Source organism: Strongylocentrotus purpuratus, unplaced genomic scaffold (genome assembly GCF_000002235.5).
Source record: "Strongylocentrotus purpuratus isolate Spur 01 unplaced genomic scaffold, Spur_5.0 spur5_scaffold_6, whole genome shotgun sequence".
Lineage (NCBI taxonomy): Eukaryota > Metazoa > Echinodermata > Echinoidea > Camarodonta > Strongylocentrotidae > Strongylocentrotus > Strongylocentrotus purpuratus.
The window spans coordinates 31,808,559-31,824,550 of record NW_022145612.1 but is presented as its reverse complement, the minus strand read 5'-3'; the positions used below and the strand labels follow the sequence as shown (position 1 = coordinate 31,824,550).

At 35.2% G+C, this 15,992-nt stretch overlaps 1 long non-coding RNA gene across 1 annotated transcript; it reads left to right on the top strand.

Moving 5' to 3' along the window:
- The first annotated feature begins 2,038 nt into the window (after positions 1-2,038).
- On the top strand, positions 2,039-14,036 carry LOC115919343. The gene is made up of 4 exons (XR_004061806.1): positions 2,039-2,488; positions 7,896-7,976; positions 11,542-11,629; positions 13,645-14,036. It is a non-coding gene; the product is annotated as an uncharacterized LOC115919343 (long non-coding RNA).
- The last annotated feature ends 1,956 nt before the right edge of the window (positions 14,037-15,992 follow it).

Genomic DNA, 15,992 nt, shown 5'->3' with positions numbered 1-15,992 from the left:
ATTTTAACCACCCTTGTTAAAAGATTTTTGTTAATAACCATCATGAGGCCTATTTTATGATTATTGTGATCTCCCCAGAGGCGGATCGAGGATTGTGGGGGGGGGGGGGGGGGGAATCGGGAATCCCGTCGGCTCTCCTTGACATGCATATCCTTCCATTATATAAACCCCCTTTAAAAATCGACCCATTCATGCTATACCACTGCCTCTGATCTGTATGATATAAAGGAAAATTGTTTCCTTGTAATTTGGCCTATTGCTGTACATGCAGAAACATAATCCCTGCAGTAATGATTTTACAAAACTATACGCACTTTGGAGGATAAAAGAGAAATAATGCAATATAATATTATATTAAATTATTTCTTAAAAAATCTGTTTGTCGTATCCCAATATTGCAATTGACTCATTGTTTTTCAAATATCTCCACTTATTTTGTTACATGTAGAATACATTATATAGGCCTCCATGCTTGATTTTCTTGAGAAACTGAAAGAATAATTAGTCATATATTATAATACTCTGCGCAACTTGCTATGAGTATGCTGGGTCGCCATAATAAGCTCCGACGTTTTGCACCCCTAGAATTACAACTTATTCCTCAAGGAATTGAAAGGGTAGATGAAATACATTGCGATGGAAATGTTATCAATAATAGTTAAACATTTAGAAATTCATCTCCTTCTATTTAATTTTCCGACTTTTCCACGACCAGTATTCTTATTCTATTTAGGTAAATTATCCATATATCCCTTCATTCGCTATACAGGGGGCGCAAAACGTCAGACCTTATTATGGCGACCCAGCATACTCTGAGCAAGTTGTGCGGGGCTCAACTAATTAACAAAATAATAGAGACAATGTCAATAAAAACCTGTTTTTTTCTTCAATTTTGTTTAAAAGTTCACGATTATTGCTCTCAGACTGATGGAACTCCTAAACTTAACCCTGTGGTCTCGAACCCCCTTTCTTATAATGACCAACCTGGTGATCATCATAAGAATTTTGTCAGAGGGGCACTTTAGTAGGAAAATGCCCCCTTCAATACGTCCCAATTGCGATAGTTCTGCACAGAGCCAGTAGCTCAAAAATAAAACAAATATTATAACAAAAATTATCGGTGTGTATCATTTTGCATGAACATATCAATTCCCTATTTCATTATGCATGTTGTTGTGTCTCTATCATAGCCGTTACATTTTGAGCATTATTGTAATCCTCTAAATAGGTCTAAGCACGATATAGATACAATTGTTTTTCTTCCTGAGCTTTCAAATTTAAATTGAACCTATCTTCAAATAACCGATCGGACCCAATTTGCAATAAGCCTTTACTAGTAGGCCCATTATAGGAAAGTATCTCAGTTTGAGTGTCATTGGAAATCGCTCATTTCGTATGGTGTTTTTGTATATATTCATGCACATTGCATCATTATTTCCTGTACACGCCCGAAACAAAGAAAAAAAAATGCATTCCAAAAAATGCCTCCGTTTTCAACCATTATTTTCCATGATTTGTGTGATCTTTGCTTTGTTTAAAATCATAGCCCAACTCTGAAAACCCCATCACACTTTAAATGATTTCAGGTGAATTGATTTTTCCCATCACCATTTCATTGTTCACTTGCAATGAAATGAAAAAGAAAATTTGAATCAATAATTTGATTGAGCGTAGCAGTGTAACAGGTCTTCGTTAATATCTATTCAATTCGGCACACGCTTCGCTATGTTACAAACGGGGGTGAGATACTAAAGCCCGTTGTCTCTTTCAGTTCCTTTATTTGCTTCTGCTTTCCCATTCTTCGGAACAAAAAAGCGCGAGCGTTGAAGCCTACTGTTTTCAGGAAAAAAGTAAGCTTTTGTTGTTTCGGCAATATATCAAATAATTGCCTGTCATTCCTCAAGCGTGCCTCCTCGTCTCTTCGCACGCTTTCCAATGAATGGCGAGGCGAGTATTTCGCACTACTCGCCCGATCCGAGCACTCTCGGAGTGACTCGACCGTAAACCGCACACAAAATTTAATGTATGAAAACACAGTGTAGCCGCATCACATATACTATAAATTGTGCGGATTAACAATTTAGTCTGCTAAAGTAAGGTTTTAATTCATAATATTGCATGCATTACGGAAATTACATCTTTGTTTTTGAGACACAAAGAAACTGTAATTAGATAGAGACACTGCATGGATGCCAAACATTTAGCAGGTTGATATAGTTCGGAATGCGAATTACACCGCGGAGGAATACCAAATCAGACCACAACAACAAAGCTGATATAGCGAGAGACAAGAAAAAGATGTCTGCCTGCTTGTTCGTGCTATCTCTGAAGTCGTATTGATAACATGTGTATTGCCCTTTTCTGATGTCTAACGGCGCCTGCCTGTAAGGACCAGTGGAATTGTTCCACAGGATATATTTTATGTGAATTATGTTGTATACCTGCCATCGGACATTAATTTTGGAGCGGTGACTGGTCAGAAAATCAGGTATGTTTAACTCGAAAAATCGTAGGCTGCTTCTATCGCCTCTATCTCAATGCGACCGGGCAATTCACGCGGAGAGTGTAGCGATTGACCTGTAAGTGCCCATAACGCCGCACAGGGGGCTCTATGGCTAGTCGCTGAACGGGAGGTTTCGGGCACAAGTGAACTGGAACGAGTAGGGGTTGAGATCTTCCCACTAACTGCCAGTGCACTGTCATTATTATAAAGCATATAAGCTGATACACTTTGCAAGTGATATTACAAGTATTGTCATATCATAACTTGGGTTATGATTATCTAGTGTCTAGATTAAGAAATCTAATCAATGTTCCTGATGAGTGATATTGTTAGATGATATTGATAAACTTTAAAAAAAAATCTAGATCTAGATTAGCATGATGATAAGTATAGATTTTACTGCGACTTCATTAGACAGAAATAACTGTCTTGTAGACCCTATGGGGAATTAATAGAACTTACTTTTGTCAACCTTTCCCATACACAGACCGTAACCCGTAACATGAAAATATAACTTATAAGGACTTACTTTCAGCTAATCTGTCCTTTTTTAAAAGTGCATTGCGTTTAACCTGTATGATGCGATGTGCTTCAGCTCAGTCTCTGTGTAGAGGCGGTCAGTGCAGCCAGACGCATAGTCTCAGCGAAACCATCGGTTCACCGTCGATATCACATGAAACTTTCGGTCTAACCCGTACCGTGACTGTGCTTATGACTATTGATGTGCGTTGGCCATAGCCGCAACTTGAGAGTTGAGTGGTAGTGGCTGAGCTGAGACTGTGCTGTGGCCCGTTCATGCAATGTAATCTAAGGGATCGCGAATGTCCAATTTAGTCAACCCCTACATTTTTGGGTTATGTCATTGACCTTCATTGAGTGTGTACTTTCCCACCAGGTGCCTAAACATGTGATTTCATTGACTCTGTTTAATGAAATACAAATCATCATCATCTGATAAACGGGAGTGAGCTGTAGATAATAATAATAATAATAATAATAATAATACTAGCCTAATAGTCCACTCCAAATTTTATTAAACCGAAACGGAAATTCTTCTTGCCCAATTGATCGTGAGCCCGGCAGCCACTGAGCAGCGCCAGATCAACGTTGCTCTATCCCTTATTGTTGAACGCCAAACAAGGTAGCAACAACTCCCATCTTTTAACGTCTTTTGATATGACGCGGCCAGGGTTCGAACCCACGACCTCCCGGTTGTGAGGCAGACGCTCTACTGACTGAGCCAACACTCTGGTCGTCTTCTGAAATATAAGTTCAAAGGCAAAGGAAAGACCTTAATGTGAGACTTTTGATTTACGCTTTAGAAGGGGTCTTTTCTGTCCATTTTATGTAACAGAATCACATTTTTAGGCATACGGTCCGAAAGTACAATTAGCACCTATTGCCACCAAAAGCACAGTTCAAAACGACTTGCGGAATGCAAGTAACATCCCATGGTAGGATAAAGGCTGATTTAGCATTGCCAATTTGATGCTGACTTTATGAAAATAGAGATTAGTTTTGTGTTAAAAGGCGCCAAAAGTGTCTTCATTCTGCGATTTGATGGCAATACGCCATCAACTTGTTCTTTTAGGAAGTGCCCGTGATAGCTGTTTCTGTCTGTGGTTTAAGGCTGTCCCAGATAATCATGTTTTAAAAGTAAATGTATAGGCCCTTGTAAAGAAAGAATTGTTCTACAGGTAGTAGAAGTAGGCTTCATTTGATAACTTGTTAAATGTGTTCTATCAATTACGATACACCAAATGTTTGAAATATAAAATTACCCAATTTGTTATACATGCAGTAGGGTGCTCATTATCAGAAGTGAAGTTAACTTTGTTTGCACATCAATAGTGTAGTATACATGTGCACATTAACTGGATTTGCATTCAATTGGATGAAATGTAATGGTTTGTTCATATTTTGCAATTTAAGTGTACACTTCCACATTCGTACAGTACATTGTCTGCTCCAGAAATTTCTTGTGTTTGATGTGTTTGAAATGATGTGTTACTTATATTTTTAAATAGACTTGTGGAGCATAACAACATCTGAGCAGCAGAAAACCAGTTTGATTGGTCTATTTGGGACTCTTGTTACAGGTACTGCTGGTGTGACCAGCTGTCAACAGTTATCTGTTGATACCTGAAGTTGATGTTGTTTGCAATCGTACATTATATACAACCCCCCCAAAAAAAAATCCTATGGCAAGACATTCATGAAAATAGAGTTGCCACTCTTTACCCGGGATATGGGTACAAGTACCATTTGGAAGAAATTCCTTAAATGCTTGAGCAACTTACGCAAACTCAGCTAATATATTAGCAATGATATACCAATGAGTACCAAGTGTGACACCTTACTGGCCAAGCTGTCAAGGTGGCTGGTTCCAAACAATCTTGCAAAAGCATGGGGATCACACCAAACACTGAATTTGCAGTGTTCCAGCCTGTTGCTTGAATGGTTTTGCGGTGAACCTAATGCGCAGGCTCTTTTGTTTGGAACTAACAACCTGGACGATGAGCGAATATGATGTTAGCACTTTATTACTCTATAGATACTTTAAATTAATGTTGTGTAGATTGCACTTTTGTGTGTTATTTGTGTAGTATTTGCTGCACTACATTTATAATTTTGTGTAAATCAATTTATTGATTGTGTTTATCCATTCTGATCAATCATATTTTACCCTGGTTTATGGTGCCAGGTACATGTACATCTATTTTTCTTGAACAGTCGATCAATTTTCTCTGGACTTTGCAAAAACTAATGATGTTAAATTGGGGATGTACTGTACATGTAATTTACAGTCAGTAGATCCCATTATAACAGTTTGATTAATCATTAATTGATTTAAAGAAATTAAAATGTTTTGATTAAATTTTAAAATTCTGACTTCATTTTGGTGTTGGTAGTTTAGTGTACATGTACATTCATGTTCTACCTCTGCATGGTTGTTGTGGCCATGACTTTTTCATGAAGGACTCAAGATGGGGTAAGACACTTGTTTTCAATGGTTCAAGGTGTGAGGAAGTGAAGGAAAGTAGAGTTGAACAGTAATACAGTATGCAGGTGTTTGTTGAACAACGCAGTTGCACAAATCAAATTTTATTTAAAATACAGTTCAGCAATTGAACATTGAACATAGTTTTTAAAATGTCTGGCAACTTCCTACTGTGCAGTAAATATGAATTTAAAAAGTGATTGTTAAAAGTATCAAATTTCAAAGTATGACTTTCAATTGTTATTTTTTATCTGTCCAGAGCTAACATGCTCTTCACTGCACCTTTTTTGTCATAGCAGACTATTTACATTAAAAATTAAAAAAAAAGGAAAATCCAAAATAGAATATCCAGATGAACATGTAACCTGTTTATCATTTTCTAAAACATTGCACTGTCAGCGATCTTCATAAATCTTCATATAAGCACAGTAGAAAAAATAATAAAAAGAAGATACTTATTGCATTTCCCTTTATAAAACAGAGTTCTGGTAACGAAAAATAAATAATTTTCCCAGAATTATAGTGAACTTACATTTTTTCTGTACATTGATTGTTCAAGAATATGGATCATGGTGCTAAACCAGTTTGCCACAAACTACCATAGCTTTGTGAAAAAGCAAGAAAATGTTTAAACAAAAAAATCAAACTAATAATGAGTTGTGCTTTACAGTTTACAGTGCCTGAGACTTGTTAATGCAGCACATCTTATTATTTGTTTTTCATGGTTCTAACAATTCATCTACAGTACTGCATGATAAACAATCAAACCTACAGAAGACAACCACCCCCCCCCCAAAAAAAAGAGTTCAGTTTAATAGAAATCGTGACAGATTAGCTTTGAAATGATTATAGTATAAATCTTCCATGTATTATTGTAAGTTTGTTTACAATGTGTTTATCTGTTAGTGTTAGCCTATCTATATGTGTACATGAATGCTCAAAATTCCTGTCAACATTGACATTTTGAAGATTCAATTGATAGATTTTAGAATGCTTTCACAGTGTAATATATTCCTCAATCTCACATTGATTTGATTGATTGACTGATTGATTCAAATAGTTTACCTGATTGCCAGCAAAGTGAGCTTAGAGCCAATATGTACTGTACTGTATGTGTTAGAATGAGCCACTAGTGGTCTTGGAGATGTGGACTAACAGATTTAAATCTGATAATTACTGTGATACTTCACCATTATTATTATTAATGTGCTAATACAAAGACGTTATAGAGTGTATTGTGTACTCCTGCATGTTCCTTGTATGCAGGTTCTGTACATGTACAATGTACTGTATGTTGCCCTCTATAAACAAGCCTGTCTTTTCTGTCTTTTGAGATCTCATTAAAATGGAATTTCCCTGTACATGTCCAATATTACAGCAAATGTCCAATGAAATATTTCATGTGACATTTCCAAATGGAACTACAAATATTGCCCAAAATTTCTTTCGGTATCTTTCATTTCTGGTATAGGATTGTAATAAAAAGCGGCCAAGCCAAACAAAGTGAGTAGATATTGAGATTCTGATCTGATCTGACAAATGATCATTTGGCCAATGTTGTTCCCTCATCTCAGCTCAAAAGTATATAAATTGGATGATGTCAGGTTCATTTGTACATACTACATAGATATCAAGTCTGATTTTTCTGGTCATATAGGGTAGTTACATATCAAAAATCAAAATCAAAGTCATTTTAATTTCAGTGATTGCTTCTTTGCTATTTATTGAACATACAATGTACTCTTCTAGCATTAAGATGATATCAGCGCAGAACCGTCCCATCATGAATAATTATCTGATTTTCATCAAAATTGTATCATTTTGATAACGTTGATAAACTGCAAGATGAGCATTTGGAATGCCTTTCAGGCAGGTACATGTACATGTATCTTATCTCAAACTCTACTTTACACTCGCTTACCCAGGAAATTGAGAAACCCTGTAAATGTATCCTATGCTCTAATTGTACATTCCATAATATATTCATTTGTATTTTTTTAAATCTTGCATTGTAGCTAAACTAATAAATTCTCCAAATTGAAATACAAATGTTCTTATTTGTCACAGTATCGTCTGTTCCATAGGCATGTTATTTAATTTCAAAACTTATTGGAGTTTTTTAATGTGTTTGAATATTGAAGTAATTGTGTGTACGGTATGTCAGAAATATAGAGTAGTTTGAATATAATAATAGTAAAGCCTTTAAATACATGTACAATGTAGCTCCTTATTACATGAAGATGTAACATTACATTGTGCACGCAGTTGATTGAGGGATATGAGATTAAGAATGTACAGTAATGTACAATGTACTAAATTGTAATGTAATAAATATGATTGTCTTCCAAAAGTTGGTTATTTCGTACTGTTTTTAATGATTCATCATTCCAGGGATACGTCAAGATGCAGAATAGCATGCCGGGAAAAATTACATCAGACAAGGAGCTGAGCGACTTGCTTGACTTCAGTGCGGTAAGTTCCAAATATGTAAATAAATACATGTACATCACATGATCATACATATTTGTGCATGTAAACACGATGCTGAAAATGTAATACATTTCTTTAAAATCCAATTCTCTTGCCATGCAAATCAAATTCACACAAATTATAAGAAACAAGATATTTAGTCACAACTTGTCTAATATTCCTAATTCCATGAAACTACTGCCAAAGTACCAAGTGGCATTTTGAGGGAAATACTTTTCGAACAATTTCTGTGTCTTTTGGACGTACACAAGCCAACCTGCATTGTATGAAACAGTTCTGTTTTAATAATCTCTTGAAAATTCTTACCCCCAAATTTTCCCTCTTTCACTGTGAAGATATATAATTTGTGTGATAAGGCATGTTTAATAACAGCTTGAATTATTTCCTAAATATCCGCTGTTGTAATTCTTATTTCGTTTGAGAATATGAGCACTAAGTGCAGAAGTAATTTCAAGTGAATATTACTATTAGCAGACATTGACAAAAAAAGCACTGTCAAAGGTTTGATAAATAATGTAATAAGATTTTTGTCTCTGCACCTTTGATCAACTGATACAGTTGAACAATAGATGATTGTCAATAGAAACTAATTTTGAAAGAATTATTAAAACCTTGTGGGAAATCATCCTTGATCACATTCCTTGTAGGCATTCACCTAATCTTTTGACAATGTTCAATTGAAGCAGTTTAGTTTCATGATTCTGAGAGGCCCATTTTCCTTTTTTGAAAGGTGTGCGGAAATTGATAATAAAGGTGTACTCCTGGACCACTTGTGTAAAAGATTAAAAATCATAAAAGTGAAATTGTTGATCCCTCATTTTCTGTAGAGACTTTGTTTGGAATTGTGAAATTTGCATGAAGTCAAGATATTTTCTTCATGTTTTATTGCACAGTATTGTATATGTCCTAAGTAATTTTATTTGAGTTTAAATTTATCTCTCAAATAACTTTACAATGTACTTTACTGAGCACAAAGATTGTCTTCATCTAAACTAGTTCCCGCTTTATTGCATAACAAATTTATAAGGTAAATCATACTTTTCAAACATTAAAACCTTGTGTTGGTATATCTTTTTACGGTATTTGATTTTACCGCATACTGTTCATGCCAGAGACTGGCTGGAAGCATGGTTGTGTGTTTTTCAGTTTAACATTACTGGTATATGCATGCATTATAAATGCGCTTGATAAACAAATGCATGTGGTAAATGTGATAGTTACAATGTCACCACCAACAATCTGCATTGAGGTGTACACTGTACATTGTAACAAGTCATTTGACAAAGATTAACATTCTACTGTTGCATAAATGATCATACAGTGTATTCATGTATATATATATATATATATTAGTGCTCAACTTTAGAGATATATAAGAAAAAGTACTCAACCCTTTTTAGCAAAAGAAAAAGAAAGAAGAACAGAGTGATGATTTATCAATGCTAAATCTATGTATATTTATATGTTCAAACTGTACACTGATGAACTAGAATTTGAAATTATGTAGAGCAAATTTACTATTTTTTTCATGTTTTGCTTAAATCTTTATGCATGTATTTGCACTAGTTATTTTTAATAGCTTTCATAATTGTTTTAATCGGTATTTCAGTCTCCTTTACAATGAATTCCAAGTGCAAGGAGTATGAGTAATGACTTACCCTGTGAACAGTCCCATATGCTGTTACTTGTGTGCTCAGTGAGGCGAGTAGAAGAGATTTCAGCCACTCAAAGATTACACACCGTGTTGTATTCTTTCCTGTTTTGTGGGGTGAACCACATGAAATTTAAGATCTTGACGCATTACTTTTTGAGTGATTGGTTAAATATGATACATTACACATACATGATGTTAACCATGAAGATATTCATTTAACTCAATAAGATAATAAATATACCGGTATATATAAGAACAAAATATGCTAGTCCTAAATGTAATCAATGACAATAATTAAAGCTGATTTTGGATAATAAAGTCCCAACTGATGAGAATCCTGTTACTAAATATTTGAACTTAAAATTGATTAAGCCTGTAGATCAAAAAAAGGTATTTACAAATAAAATTGTAAACAATAATTTTTGCAGATGTGCAATGTACATGTATGCTGTACATTTTGGTAGATCAAAAATTGTTGGAAATGGTGTACAAACTGTACTAATTACCTTGTAATTAATGACTAAGTATCAGTTAAATTGCAAATACAGGTACATTGTCCCCCACATACAAATGTACATGTAGGTTATCAGGTAATGACTGCCAGGTTGTAGGCATGTAAACATTTATTTGGACACAAATAAAATGAACCCTTCTTTTGAATTATAAAAAGACTGTAGACTGTAAATGTACAAAATATAGTCTAAATACATGTACATATACTTGTATGTTTGCTGTAAATTCAATTTTAATCTTGAACGCATTTTGTTCTTCATGTCTTCTTAGAAATTTGATAGGTTTGAAATTTATTGTCAGGTCACCATGAAAATTTAGCTATATTTTGACAGTGCAATACAGTGTGTGTATAAATATGAAAAGAATATGAAGGCTTATGAATACACATTGCAGTGATCAAAGGAAGGGCAAGTGAGTACAAGGGTTGAAGAATTTTTTTTCTTCTCCAGCTTTCAACAGCGACTTGAGTATCCAGCCAGATTCAGTTGACACGCTCAAGGGCCCACTCTGGCAGAGATAATCTCGCCCCATTATCCGCCGAAGAGCGAGAAGTGGATCGTCTTCACTCCACTCTCATATGGCTGATTTTTATCGCTGCGCATAATATTACGCTCCCCTTTTCATCGGGTTATCCCGTATATATATTAGGATATGAGCAATCAAGTGCACCATTTAAGGCATAGAGGAATGATTATTGCAATTCATTAGATTTTGCTGGAAGATATCATGACCCATTAGTTAAAATACGAGTCCCACAAGTACAGAGTACCTGTATGCACTATAGTATGTAAAATCGGTTTGCTGTACAACTCATCTTGCATACATGTAATGTACTGTACATTGCACATTACATGTGCATGAATATGTCATTTACATGTACATGGATGCACCTGAATTATGATACATAAGACATGCAATTCAATGATAATTATTTGTTTTCCTCCAATTCAATGATTATTGATAAAACATGTACACTGTAAGTATTTCATATTCCTTGTTTTCAGTTGCTGCAAACTGGTCATTCTCATCACAAATACACTGTAAGTTCATCTACATGATATGTACATGTAATAAATACTAACAGATATACATGTATGTACAGTAGTATAGTTCTATAATTTATAAATGTTACGAACGACCTTGTTTCATGGCAGGAAATTTAATTGCAAAGATTGTAGTGAAGAATGATTCAGTTATACACGTACAATGTAGCTGACATGTACATGTATGAGATCATTTTCTGTTGCCTTGCAATGCAGCAAAGTTCATTCACTAAAGCTGCCAGAGTAAAATATCCACTTTCTCTTGGCTATATGAATATCAAATGTTTGATCTGATTTTTCCTCTTTTTTTTCCCTTTCCTTTCCTCTGACAATGCAGATGTTTTCCCCACCAACGGGTGAGGGTGGCCGAAAGAATGGAAATGTAGCTGCCTCTGAACATCATTCAGCATCCAACTACAAGCAAGGTAATTTAGTTTAATCACTTTTTTCTGTTTTGTTTTTGTGACTGTTTTGATTTAAAAGTATTGCAGTTATTATGTTGCATAATTCTTACATTGTACACGATGTGTCAATGAATATGGCGGTGTTTTTTCATGGATAGATTGTCATGTTTTGAAGTGTAGGGGAAGAATTTGTTATCTTTGCAACATAGAGCAGCAACTATTAAGAACAAGACATACAATAATTGCCAAATTTATCATAACACACCAATACCACTTACAAAATGTACATGTACATAGAGCATTTTTAAAGTATAGTGTGAGAGTAAAGTGAATCCATGAATGCTGATGGTTGTTTACAATGACTGCCAGGTTGATTTATGCAAGTGTGAGTGTGTGATTGGGGATGCTTAGAGTACTGCATCATCACTCTGAGCTCCAGTCAGCCTTTGTTTGGAGTTCTTTGTATTGAACTCTCATCAAAATACTCGCTTGAAATTAAATCATGGAAAATTTTACCTTGTGTGTTTTAAATGGGGGTTGTGATAATGCGATTTTGATAAGTTCCTTTACCCCTGGCTTACAGTAATTGTCTGGAGGATAAAGGCCTAATCATTGTCTTTTTTCTTCAAGCCATACACTCTTTATTGCTCCTATTGTAGAGTATTGGACGAATTATGAATACACTGTACACCATTTGATAATGTAGCGTACTCTTTCAGTTTGCATTAACATATTAAATCTTTATTCAATATTATTAGGAGAATTGAATACCGGTATTGTGATTTCCAAATTTTCCTAAATTTATATCGTATAAAGACACAAGAAAAGAAGAATTATGGTTTTAATTAAAGCTTCAGGATTAAGGTGTTACCCATTTTGTGGTTTTTATGTCCTGTATTGTTATTGTGTATAAAAATGATAAAACTATGAAAATCATGTTCTTTGCCTGTTCTATTTGCCACTAAACGGCAGTAGACTTTGAACTGCCAATAGGAAATAGACCGGAGTGTAAGATGGAATCCAAGGTTTTTGTCAATTCGTTTTCCACAGTTCCAGATCAAGTCCAACATTCCCTCCCATGTATGTTTCCTTGAAACCCATTAACCCTGCTTTAGAGAGCAAGGAAATTACAGAAGCATGTATCAAGTACAGGCCTTACCTATTCCACCAAGCCTGGATTCCCAATAAAGCCTGTGCTTTATGTTGCGGAGTAGCTGCAAAGCTTGGAATTCACTGCCCAAGATTTTAAGGTCAATGGGGGCTAGGAGAAGAATAAGAGCCAAAGTGCAATTTCCCTCATCCCCATCAGAATTAAGCCAGCTCCGATCTCCCCAGAGAGGCGGCCCAGGTTCGCACATTTAACGGGGCATTTTACGGCTCCAGCAGTCACTGGCAGTGGGGCAATCGCCTCCATCGCGTTTCTTGTTCAGCTATGTTCCTTCCTTTCGCTGAGCCCTATTTTTTTTCGTTCCAAGCACCTATGGGGTTGTGCCAATCAGGTAGATCTTTGCTCTAAAACAAGGCTATGGGGACTACAGAAATAACCAAGAAAGAGTGGTAAAATGAGGTACATTTACAGCAACTTCAACAAGTAAACCACTATCTTCATCAGAAACATGTATTATTGATAACTTGATACTGTAGATTCCGAAAGAAAGGAGAAGGTACATGTACATTCAGGGTAACCATGTGACGTTGTGTTGAAATTGAAGGGGGCAAAATGTTGAGATTGGAAAAAAGTATACAAATTACAGTGTAGTAGCTGCTTCAACATATATTAGATATTTATGGATGGGGATTCAAAGCTACTTAATACAAATTAAAAAAAAAGAGTTGTGTGTAACCAAAGAATTGAATGGTTCACCAATATTTATCTTATTTATGGGTGGTTGCCTAGCAACTTCCATCAAAACTGAGGAATGTGAGAAAACCAATGGTATTTGCTTGTCGTGTAAATGCCCTTAATGTCTAGTTATTTACTAAATTATTCATACCGCTTGTAAATTTGATGTTCTTGTGTGTTTTTCGTAACTCAGGAATGAAAGGTGACTGGCTAAATTAAGGCATTTGTTGTACACATTAGATGTACACTGTAAGCACATCCTCAAGAAACATAAATCAGGACCAATCAATTTGACACAAACTTAACAAATTACAAATTACAAACTTTGAAATGGTATGAATAAATTTAACTGTACACGTTTGTGCATACATTTGATTGGAATTGGAAAGACAGCAAGTATAGTTAATCTGTACTTGGAGCTGAACACAGACAAGGCAGTTTTTGAGCACTGGGGGCCATGAGGGGTTAGAATAAATTTGCGGAGAGATTTTCCTCAGTCACTTCCATGCAGCTCTAAGGAGAGGTCAAAGTTCAAGGGTAGTCTGAAACTGTTCATTGCTCTTTCAATTTTCAAACACACCCCAGTGAGTGAGAAAAAGAGGCAACCATTTATTCAATTTTACTTTGAGTTATTGATTACCATACTGATGTGCATCTCATCGTAAACCTACTGGCTCTACAGTGATATTCTACTTATTGAGCCAGGCATTGTACTGTACATGATAAATGTCTAATACCGGTATGATTGGTAGTGTGTTGATTAAGGCGTTACTGATTATCCCTGAATATGAATGCAGTTCCTAGTACTACAAATATTACCTGACATTGATGTTTTCTTTACCAACAAAATAACTAGTAATATGTTTACCTAAGGAAGGTTATAATTAGGAGCTATTAAAAAATTGCACAAGTGCTAATCAAGTCAAGCCCCATACCGTTCTTCTACTTGTGAAGTAGATTGTCTGCTACGCAAGAAACTCTGCGGTACAAATATAATTTCAATTTCAAATTCAATTCTTTTATTCATCCAAATTCACAAGAATACTTGGAAATTTGTTTTGGTCACACATTGTTGAAATATATGAGACTATATATATCTTTGTGTTTATAATCATAAAAGAACCTTCAAAATATAAAGGTAGACAAAGTAGAATAAGTTCACTCAATAGAATGATCAATATAAATGTATTCATTATTTCTGGTATGTGTCTTGTCCTTGATGTTTTATGGCTACTTTAGAATCCTAATTTGTTAATAAAATCATGCAAATGTAATTATTTTGACAGAAAAAAAATATAATAGAACTGCCTGCACTACCATACATTTAATAGTCCTCTTTTTCATTCAATGTTTTGACTTAATTGTGTATGATAATGTAATTATTATGCTTATTATTATTATCATGACAAAATATGGTTACCTGTTTAGGTCTAGATGAAAGAGGGAAATTTTAGAGAACAGAAATTGGATTGTTGGCCAATCTCGCAATGTACAAGTAATTCTAGGCTAATAATGCTAGCAGTAACACTAATTTGAATGTACAGTGCGCCTTCACTCTCTACAGCCCTGCTCTATATGGCATTGAATCTTGTGATAACTCAATCATAAAAAACTGCCTCAAGAAGATGAATATGGCCTAGTCATTAACCTCCACTCGTAGCAATCTCAGTCTCCTCGTTACTCGGTAGTAACAATTCAAATAAAAATGATGCGGAGGAAAAGATGGAAGGTGGGAAGAGATAGAAAGAGAAGCAAAATTTAGATAGAGGAGAAAGATGAGGGAGAAAATAGTGAGAAAGGAAGAGAGAAGAAATGATGAAAAGGGAAAAAGAAGAGGGAGAGGAAGAAAGAGAAAGGGGGAGAGAGAGAGAGAGTTTAGAAGAACTGTAGGTATACGCTTTCTCAAGAGCACCCTTCATTTGATAGAAAGAGGAAATTCTATTAGTGCATCTGTAATTAACTGTTACCCGGTGATTGTAAAATCAATGCTGAAGAGTAGGGGTTCGTATTAGCGTAGGGTCGGTGTGCTAATTGCATATGCTCCGCAATTTGGAGCGCAACCTTGTGATTGTCTGAGAAGGGAATGTAAGTGCTAATTAATTTACTTCATACGAGACAACCACTACCACTTTAGGCCTAGATCACTCCCGATTGAATATAGGTATTCTTGCGGAAACACAATTACAAATTTTGCATTCTAGATGCATCCGATGATAAGAAAAAGATAGAAGCATGTTATGTTTCGTCAGGTTAAGTCAAGAGCGTGTTCACATAATGTTTTACATTGTATTTTGATAGTGTTCTGTCCTCAGAGTTGAGGGGACACTTTGCCATGTATATGTATTATGTAAATAAATTAATGTATTGCTTCCTTCCCTCAGGCCATCTATAGCAATGAAAGAAAATATAATTATAAAAGCGATTTTTGATACCCATGCTTGACGTGTTCAAAATCTTTACAAACCACAATACTTCAAAAATTCCCAAAGCTGACAGTGCATTGTTATCGAGAATTATTAATGTACAAATCTTACCTAGAAT